The sequence below is a fragment of the Geospiza fortis genome, unplaced genomic scaffold, assembly GCF_000277835.1.
Source record: "Geospiza fortis unplaced genomic scaffold, GeoFor_1.0 scaffold166, whole genome shotgun sequence".
In the NCBI taxonomy this organism is placed as follows: domain Eukaryota; kingdom Metazoa; phylum Chordata; class Aves; order Passeriformes; family Thraupidae; genus Geospiza; species Geospiza fortis.
This window is the reverse complement of record NW_005054310.1, coordinates 6,900,212-6,911,394: the sequence shown is the minus strand read 5'-3', so window position 1 is coordinate 6,911,394 and position 11,183 is coordinate 6,900,212.

The following is an 11,183-nucleotide window of genomic DNA, read 5'->3' as shown; positions in this document are numbered from 1 at the left end:
ATGGTGTTTGCTATGTTCCAGGGAGCTGATGCCTGTTTAGCTTTGCCCAGTTGAGAGGGATTTCTATGGATTTGCTCCTTGCTCAGAATAGTGATTGTGCTGGGAGGGACAGAAGGGGGTTACCATTTCTAGTAACACTACTATAAATATTCCCTAGCTGAGGCTGGCTCATCACACAGGAGGGCAGACCACACTTCCCTTCCCCCTGCCTTCTCCCCCTGCTCCTCGCATCTCTTCCAGCACAGCAGATTCCAATAATAAACCCATCACTGTGAAAGCCAGGTGTCATCCAAATTCATTTGCTGCAGCGTTTGATCTATCCTCTGCTTCAAGATACAGGTTTCAGAGTATTTTATGAGATGCACTTCACAGCTTTATACCATACAAGACATTCTGCAGGATTCTATGAGCTGCATTTTATAAAATTTTATCAATTGTTACGTAGAATATTTTAGCTATAAGCACTTTTTTAGGGGATCAATTCCAACACCAGCTTGCCTACATATGAAAGTGCACAGAGAAAATGTGAACATCCTCAAAACACTGTTAACATGTAACTTTCCAGAAGATCTTTGCTGGGCTATTTATTTTGTAATGGAGCTTGTACACTTCACAGGGAAACTAGAAGGGGATATAAGGCACAGCAACTGCTTTACTGTATAGCTTTACAAAGCAGAGATGCCTCCGTTCCTTCACTGCAGAGGAGGGATGATGGGCTGAATAGCATCACCTTATTCCTCACTGAGCTCCCCTTGGCTTCCTTGAACAAGCAACTTCTTTGCTTCCAGGACTCATCAACAACTGACACAGCCTCTGTTTGGTGGTCTGGCTGTTCAGGTGCATTTGCAGCCCTGACTCTTCTCACTGTGATTATTTGTCCCCTCCAGTGCTAGGCAGAGCACATCCCCTGCTGCCAGCCCCTGCACACCTGCGATCCACAGCCAGCCCTCCACCTTTCAGACACACCCAAAGCATCACAAGAGCTCATTACATCAGAAGTCTGGCCATCAGCAGTTAGTGTCACCCAATGCTGGGAAGAAATTAACAAGTGGCACCTGAAAACTGTGGGAATCTCTTTTTTGTCATGGAAATGGAAAACAAAACCCAGTCATTATTTGTTAATTTTCTCAGCTTGTATATAAACTCATGCACAGGTAAGATCCATTTTGGCTTCTCTGCAGCCTAGGGAGGGAAGGGGAGGATATCTGAAGATCTTGCAGTGGCACAGAAACAGGGCCAGGTGCTTAGGAGCAGCAGCACTTCTCCACTCTTTTCCAAAGTCTGGGTTTCAGATCTTTGAGGCCACAGTCCCCTGGTTTGGCCAGCTGAAAAAAGCCTTGCCTGCGACGTGCTGTGGTGCAGGAGTCCCTGCACACTTGCAGATGGACATCTTGGACACGCACCTGCCACAAGGGGTCACTTTCTGTAGAGTTCTCTGGAAGAGACAGAGCAGTCCCATTTAGCAAAATCACTATGAAATATTCAACTTTGTGTTTAATTTTTTAAGTCTTTTCCCATTTGTTTAATGGAAGCTGAAACACAGCCATCACTGTCAAGCCCAGGAGCGGTGCTGCTTTGCCAGATATTTTTGGGTTTACAGAAAATGGCAATATTAATACTTGCATTAGAGCAGCAGAAAGTAAAATTGAACATGGCATTTACATTTGCAGCATGAAAATTCAGATCACTGAATGCAACATGAGAGTTATTTAAGGTCCTGATATTCTATACATGCACACTGCTGGTCTTGTGTCACTCCAGTTGTTTTGAAGGATGTGCACTCTTTAGAGTTCCTGCAAAGGAAAGGAAAGAAATGATAACAAATAAAATCGACACACTCTGAAAGAAAACCAAACAAATCCAATGTTGAATAAGAAGATACATGCAGTACAATTTTCCTCCATCAATCAAAGAAAAAAAGAAACCTAAATCAAAAAATTCAGGGTTAGTTTTTGATAATTTATTCCAAAATTGCTTTCTGTCTGTTATTATAAAAATCTCTGCATTAGTAACTTTCTTCTCAGACATTAATTGCTATCCATTACTTGGTCATGTCAATGAAAACAAGAAAAACCTCAAGGAATGAATTCTTCTGTTGGAAGATGATAATGAATTAGCTTGTCTTTAATAATTCTGTAGGGGAAGATCATGAAATATTTAAGAAACACTTTAAAATTGCACTACATTAAATGTATAGTTTAGGTGGTTGTCTTGTTTCAAGTTGAGATCTGCTATGCTTACAGAGAATTGAGCCATTGTGAACTCTGTTCATCTTCACAAGCACTGTAAATTTTGGAAGAAATCTGAGAAAAGCATTTTGAAGAAAAGGGTCTCTCATTTATTGATATAACAAAGTGAATCAGATGGCTTAAATAAAAGAGTAACACAGGCAGCTGCTGAGCTCTTACAACTGCTGTTTTAAATCAAAGGGGAAGGAAAACTCCTATTTATAAACTCCATGACAAGCAGAAATCAGTAAAGTCAAGGATGAGAACAGAGTAAAAGAAGAACATACAGCTATTGCAAAGGCAAGCAAGCAGGAACATGCTGGTAAGGCTTCTGCTGTTGACACTGTTCTCTACTTTATATGAATATTTAATCCCAATTAGGCTTTTTGATTCTGTGCCAGTAGTCACTGATGTAAAATGCAAGCACAGAGTATACTTCAGAAGCATATCCTGATAGATCTGTTGATTAGCTAAGGGATTTAGGAGGAACTTGAGGGCTGGTCATCAAAAAAGTTAAACCCCTCAAAATTAGCAAGGTAATGAATTCTGTTCTGGACATGGGTAATATTCCAGAGCTATGGGAAGTAAAAAATGTAACTGTCATTCTGCAATTCAAAGATGAAAAATACATCTTAATCTTTCAAAAATGTTACGTAAAAATAATTGCTTTAGACAGCTTTGAAGAGCCCTCTTGGCACACTACTACAGTTTCTGGCTTCCCAGACTCTGGTTTCAGCTCAGGAGAAGCTCAGCTGCAGATGCAAGGCTTTGAGAGCGCCAGACTCCTCTCCCACTCCAGGGACTAGACTGATGAGAGCTGGAGCTAGGCTCTGACTCTCCAGATTTTGGGCGCTGAAACTGACCTGGGAGCCCTGCCCTTGTTTCAAGGCAGATGCTGCTGCCAGAAATTGTGTCAGGGCCATATGTGAGGCTGAGAGCTAGAGAAGAGGCCAGCAAGGAGCATTCAACACAGTGCTTCGAGGGTTATGAGTGATCCAAAAACCTGCCCATCTTGGGAGATGGACACATACATCTGCTTGGAGCCTGCATCTCAGGAGAGAGGCTTGAGGAGCTTATCTGGCATCAAAGAGCCACTGTAAATGTCCACGGAGACCCTGGGACCTCCCTGCCCTGGATCAGTGCTCAACATTGGCTTTCATCTTGCTCCTTTTCTTTTACTTTCCACCCATGCATCTTTGATTTTACTAAGGCATTAGGCATCCAGGAGGGCTGCTGAAGCAGACCCCATGGGAAAGTCAGGAGGAGAAACACCCCAGCTCTGATTCCTCACTGAGCTTTGGGCAGGGACATGGAAAGTTTGAAGTAAATAAGCTAGGTACCCCGGGTGGTCCAATAATTCTAGAACGAAGGAATTACAGAATGAGGGGGTTTGAGTTGTAATTTTGGTTTTATGTGCCTAAGCTTTGCTTAAATTCAGGTGCCTTTGAAGACTTTAAATCTGACTCTAAATTGAAACGCACTGCTACAGGTTCTTTCCTGGCTGTCAGCTGAAAAGCAAGGGCTCTGGGAAGTTGTCTGGGGAAAGGTAAATCTCTTCTGTCACACTGAGCTACTGTGGATGCCAAATAGAATGAGGCAGCTTTAAAGGATTTTCCCAAGTCAGCTCAGAAAAAGTGATTATATAGGATTTATGAAGCAGCTTCTCATAAATTTAATAATGACTCACCCTTTCCTCCACTTGCTAGATTGCTAGCACTGACTTGGATGCTCTGATAGAGCAGCATTAGTAAGAAACCACATGATTTATCTTGAGATGGTATTTCATTCTCTGAAGATAGTTCACATCTTTGATATCAGAATGAAGGAAAATAATGGTTGTGTATAGTATATACCCTGTGAATGTGTATATATACGGTATGTTCAAGAAATTCTTTTAACTGCTGTTCTCAGAGCTGTTTCAAACAAATCTGGATTTCTCCCCTTAACCCTGTGACAAGTCAAGAACAGAGCAAAAATGCCCTGAGCATAGGTAACTGATCAGGGAGTCTCTTTAAGGTAAAAGATTTAGGTAACGCTTCTACACTCTCCTGTCTGCTTGCCTCATCATGTTTAGCATGAATGCCCTTCATCCGTGTCATTGGGAAAACTGGCCAGTTTAGGTTAAAATGCTGTTGCAAGCTGCTAAAATAAACTGACCAGTACTGTGCAGGAGCAGATGAGTGCTGGGAGAGCTGGGTGTGTGGCTTCACCTGTGTAGAGGATGGCAGAGCAGGAGAAACAAATGGGCTGTGATACCATCTGGTCCATCTGACCACAGCTTAGTCTCAGCTCCAACATTTTATTTCATGGCAACTGGCTAAAAGAGTGGTTCATCAAGAAGTAGAATAGCCAGATAAGCAATAAATCCACATATCAAGGAATTGATGGGAATAATCAAAAAATGGACTCATAATTGCTAGTAGACTAGAAAAAACTTGTTCTGTTCCTGACCAGCGCTATGTTGCAAGTTAAATGTCCTGAATCTCATTAGGCTAGTCTTACAGCCATTAAAAAAATCCTTTTCCATAAAGAGCTTCTTCTTTCAAACCTAGTAGCAGCTAATTACATTGTCGCAGTTCAAAATACACACATAAAATTTGAGTTCTACTGTGAAATGCATTGCGGAAGAATGACCTGACCCATTTGCATACATGTTGTCTTTCATTAATTCAATATAAGATTCAATACGTGAAATCACTGATTGTCTTCATTAGTAATAAAAACCCAATCTGAATATAAGTGTCTATTGGTATTGTGTTAAAAAATTCAGGGGGTCTCCTGCAAGCACTCTCAGATGTGAACAAAATGAGTTGGAATACAGCAAAATTCATTTTGTTAGAACCACAAATACAAGTATCGTGCAAGTATGCTTCATAGGAACAGCTCTCTTAAATTAAGAGTAAATAAGTCAGAAGAGTTTTAAATTTCAAAATCTCTTTTAAATTCGAATTAATATAAATAAATTTGTGTCATTTTCTGAATAGTTGTTACATGAGTAGACTCATAACCAAAGGAGTAGAATGACCTTTATGTGTTAGAAAACCTTTGCCACATGTCATGTCAAGAAATAATTTTCTCTGCTTTACATCTTAAAACTAACTTTTCAGGGGTCATCTTATTATTAAACAAATAATTTCTGATGCAATTAGCTCACTGTATAGAACATGTTCATTACTGCTGTTTGGGGCATTATGAATGGCGTGTGAGTAGTGCTAATACAAAAGAGAAATCACTGGATTCAGTCAATGTTTGGGCTCTCTCCCTGGAAAGCTGTAGGTGAAAGGAAACATGCTCATAATTACTAATCAAAATTCTAGCCAGGATCTGGTTTCTAAATGAGTTTAGTGGAGACAGCACTGCTTATTAAGTGTTGGGCTTTTTCCTTGAGAAGCAGCTATGGAAAGTCTGCCTTTCTTTTCTTTATTTTACATTCATTTTCTACTTTTTCCTTCTGCATCCTCAGAAAGGACCTCTTTTTCTTTTCCATGTTCACATCTTCCTCCATTTCTCCATTATCCAGCACCCTCTAAAATTTTTCAGCCTACAGTTCAAGGTAGCCCCCACATTTTCCTGTGTTTGCCCTCCTCCCTCCCCCTCTGTGTGCTCTGTTGACACTACTGCAGAGCATTGCATGACTGGAGGAGAGACTCCCACACACCGTGGCTACCACTGCAAACTCTTCCATCGCTTATGAAAGAAATCTTGGCTAAATTGCAAATGTTAGAACTCCACATTAGACTTGCCCTTCTAATTTATCTATTTGCCATATATTGTGTCCAATTTTATGTTTCAGAAGAAATGAAAAGTTCAGTGCAAAAACTACACCAAACAAAAAACCTATGAAACTACAAAACCCAGAACACACAACCCACTACCTGCTATAACTGTTGTATATCAACAAAAGGGGAGCAAACATGTCAGTGGAGAAAACAGGTTCTGGTTTCAAGGTCACAAAACAATTGCTATGTGCAGTCAAGACTGAAAAATCTTTTAAAGTTTGGAAAAAATCATCCTGTAATTTTATTTCTGCGAAATAACAAAGTCCTGGCCTGCAGTGATCACTAAAGGTCTAATACATTTCCAAAGGAAAAGCATAATAGCTGCAGCACTTTATCAATCCCAAAACACAATGCGTTTCTACCAGCATCTGGCATTTTGGTCTGGAAAACTTAAATTTCATTCTGTGTGAGGACCCCAAAGGGAGCTTTATTCTTTATTTTACTATCCCTCCTATGCTAAAAAAGCCACATGGCTTGGGCAATTCGCCTGTCACTGTGCATTCACTTTCCATGAGTATCATCTTCTGATCCATACTAGATGTGTGACCCAGCACTGTGTTATGTGAGCATTTTAACTTTTTATTAAGTTCAGAGCTGCCATATCCCTCTTGTCATAACTACTTCCATTCTCCAGGTGGTTTATCTAGGATGGAAGCCATCCAGAGTAAAGTGCATAGTGACATTAAATCCCAGTGGATTTTAAATCCTTCTGACCTCTATTCCCAATGCTGCTTGACAGCATCAATCAACAAGACGCCACCACTCTTCCCAGTTTTTCTATTAACCACAAGTCCTTCGTATCAGAGTGCCTTACACAAAAACAAAAGGCAGGGTTTACAGTCTGATACTCTCTATCCAGACCTGGAAGTAGTTGGGATGAATAGGAGGATTGTAAAGTTCTTTCCTGTAACATTCAACTCTACTAGTATCTCTCATCTGCTCCTTCTCCATCCCTTCTCCTCTGTAAATCCTTCTTGGAACCTTGCTTTTTCCAGCAGAACACCTACTGGGAGTGGCTGTTTGAGGAAAAAGAGGCAAATCAAACTTAGCCAGAAATTAATCTTTGTATTCATTGATTTTGTTTCAAAAGAAGATGAACAGTTGCATTTAAGCTGGCTTTAGCTGTAATCCGAGCACTTCCATCTGATCATTATGCTTATAAGACCACATGAAGAAAATTGCATTAAATTTGTTACCAGACAAGTATAGAAGATTTGGGGAACAGTAACAAAGAAGGGTTAGTGCACAGATGTGGTTTATTTACGAAGAAAAATTAATAGCTAAACTCAGAAGCCCAGCTGAAGGCAAGTAATTGGAAGGGCTCTCAAAGGACCCTCTGGAAACTGGCTCAGACCTTAGACTGTGAAAATGCTTACTCATTTTTATTTAGTTCTTTTTCAAGGAAAGCTCCAGATAAAAATCAAAGAGGGGGAAAGTGGCTGCAAATGTTTTCCAGATCTGAGTATCACAAAAAGCTTTATAGAGCTAATGGGAGCAGTGGCCTTTGGTGGCAAACAGCTGCAAAGTAGAGCTGAATGCAGGTAAATTACTTCTCTTGGCAAGCTTTAGTGGCTACCTCTGAACCAGAAAAGAAAACAGGATCTGTTCTTTGGTCCTGATTCTGAACTGTTTGAAGGGGAAGAAAAACTCTCAGGGCCTGGGCATCATCTGAGATGGTGTTTATTGACACAGGGCAAAATGTGCCAGAGTGCCTTAGCAGCAGACAGTGTGGATAGTGGCACACGCCTGTAGTATATGGTAGAGATAATTCATGCTATATATGTGTATAAAATATTGTGAAACTCCGAGGTTATGTCTTTTGACCACTCTGGCTGGGGGCAGAGTCTTATTTCTATTCAACTAGTTCCCGGACAACATTAAGATAATATCAGTTCTGTTAACGTATGAATGGGACCATCCTGGGCCATGATTGTCGACTTCCCTGGCAGCTGCACCTGGGTAGATTGCATCTAAACTTTCCGGGCGCGGTGATGGCTGGAATGTCCCAGCTACTCACAAGATTTGCACCTGAGATGATTACATCTGCCACGCTCAGGAACTGGTATCACTCTCCTACATATGAATACAGACTCTGCCTGCATGCTCAGACATTCCCCTGGATCTCCGGACTCGCCTTTGTCTGTTCTGCACATGTATGGATCCAGTTCTACATGTGAAGAAACGTGTGGTCATCCCTGCCTCAGACAGAATAAAACTGTATATAAGCTAGCTGCTTGAAGCACTCGGTGTGAACCACTGGGGAAAGGCTGTCACTTTGTCAGTTGGATCCTGGTTCACCCAGCGCCTGCACCCGGGGCTGACGCTGTCTTGGCTGTGGTGATTTTTCGAAATTCTATTTTTTGTTATCGATCTAATAAATCTTTGTTAATTTTTTTCTAAAAATTTGACTTCCGATTTGATAATTTATAACATGTCCACTTCAAGCCCTGTTCTGGCCCAGGTTAGTTTACAAACATAGATGAAAATTGGGTCCAGAATCACACCCTGAAAGGCACACAATATGATACTGTTGGCAGCAGGGTGACCTTTGCCTTAGGAGAATTAAAAAACCCATTCCATTAGCCCAGAAAATACTAGTCTTCAGTCAAATCCTGAAGGAAATGTACACCCCACCCTCTTACCCCCCTCCTTCCCCCATTTAGTTCTCCCTGTTATCAGAAAAATATTCTCAAAAAGCAAAGATGAGCAACTACATAACAATACTTAAAACATATTTACTAATATCCTTTTGTTTGAGAGTCTCAAAAGACAAAGACTTTTCCTTTTCTGAGACTTCTTTCTATTTAATTTCGAGTTTATTAACCAGATCTTTGCTGTGTGGTTCACCAGGAATGTAGAGATTACACCATTACAGAACAACATAGCTCTATAAATTATAAACATTAAGAACAAGTCTTGAATTCTCTTGTAAAAATGCAGACCTATGCAATTCAATTCTCCTCCAAACCATTAATTATGGAAGGATGCTGAGGAAGGGCTGAGGGAGAGCAGACAGGAAGAAGTGAACCCAAAATATTATCACATGGTCATTAAAGTTACCCATACTTTCATTTACAAGTAGAACTGGAGAATTTCAGGCATTTCTTAAGAAGGCTGTCTTTCATTTTATGGGGGTTTGAGCTTTTTTTTTGGTTTGGTTTTGGTGTGGATGATGTTGTTTCTGTTTTCTGTAGCCTTTTCATTGATGGAACATATTGGGATAGACATAGGAGATTTTTTCTATAAGCCACCAAGATACAGACTGTTTTAGAAGAAGTACTTCCAAGTATTACCCACTATGAAACACTGTTAAGGGAAGTTTTATGTGTTCCTGGCAAATCAGATAACAGTACTGGATTTCTCCCCTGAGATATACAAACCCACAAGTATGACATAAAGCCTGGTGCATGAATGTAATATATTCCAGCAGAAATCTTTGTACATATACACCTAATTATAAAAATAGTAATTTGGGTGGGTTTTTGGTTTTGGCTGTAACAGCAGCCATTTTATCCAGATATTTTTTCCCTTGGATTTGCTTTTTCCTCCCTCAGACACAGAAAATAATAACTTGTAAACAATTTTTAAAAATGTTCTGCAACAGTATGGTTAAGTTAAAGTGACCCTGATCCCACATCTTGATGAGGTCACCATTCTGTAAGGGGAAATACATGCCAGATGCTGCAAACATTCTGTGGCCTTGGGAAGAAAGGAGAATGAAAATGTTGTCTTGGTTTTCTTCTGAAGCTTTTAATAAGGAGCAGTCCTATGTCAGAACTTTGGATTAAGTGCAAAGAATCTGCCTTGGCTCCTTAAGTCCTGACAATGCAAAGCATGTTTTCTAAGCAGAGTTCAACATTATTGCTAATGTGCTGGTTTACACTGGCAGAGTTCCAAGTGAAATCACTACATCTGTCCTAACCAGGGGGCTCTATCTTCCACCTATCAAGTTCTCAGAGAGCCCCTCTTCTAGAATGTGATTAAGCATGCTGCAATATGATGCTCTTATAACAATTCTCACTTATTAAAGATTTTGAATGTTTAAATGTCTCAAGTTCTACCAGTTTTATTCATTATGAGGACTGTGAGACATATATATCTCACTCATGGCATGTTTGACATTTTCTGAAATTTATTGTCTAGGGAAAAAGCAGTGTCAGTGGAATTAGCACTTTTTGCCTCATCTATAGAAATGTCACCCAGCTGTGAAGAGATTTCACACGAGAAACTCTGGTAAGTAAAAGTGCTAATTAATCTGCAGTCATTTTTACAGCCCCTTTTCACTAGCCACTACCCTCTGAAAGCTTCCATATGCTGACACCTGTTTATGGGATCCCTAGATCTCAAAAATCCCCACATTCCACAATTAAGTCATGCTGGTGGTAGCTGAGCACTTGTGGACCTTGTGCTCCAGGAGGCTCGTGAATAGCAGTAAGGACAGCTCACTGCTGTCTGGGTCCAGCACTTCAGTGGAACATCTCAAAAGGGAGCTAGGCTGCCTTGCTGCTCTCCAGAGCCTCACTTCTGAAAAGTATTTCTGTGGACTTGATTGCTCTATGACACCCTGAAAGATCACAGGGTAAAACCAAAACCTTTCCATCTCCAGAGGAATTAGAGTTTAACCCTTCCTCTGCTACTCCTGCCTCCTGCTGTGCTGGATATATCACCTAATTTCACCCTCTGAGGACTTCCAGTTGCTGCTCAGAGATGGCAAACTCAGACTTAGTGTTGGTTTCAGCAGACAGGAATGTCTTGAATCCCAGCACAGATCAGGAAGCAGTGAATATGCAGGCAAATTTGAGACTAGGGAATCTCCCCCTGCTCCCAGCCCTAGTCAGATTTGAAGATGAACTACTAGGCATCCTGTGAAAGAGGGTGTCTGGTGTGGGGAAACACTAAAAAATCTAGCAAGTCTTATTCAAAGCTGCAGGCTGGCATAAATATAACCCTTCAGTGTATAAATGGTACCTGTCAGAATGTTCTGAAAATTGTTTTCAGGATTTCACACACCTATTTAAAAGAGGGAGATTTCTATGGGCATACTTCTTTTTAAATGAAAACAATATGGGACAAGACACACTTCCTACTGTGGGACAAGACACAAAGCAGTAAAAGACAGCATATTATCTCTCCTTGTTCATCATGAGTTTGCTTTTCAGGGATTTGCATTTTTTTT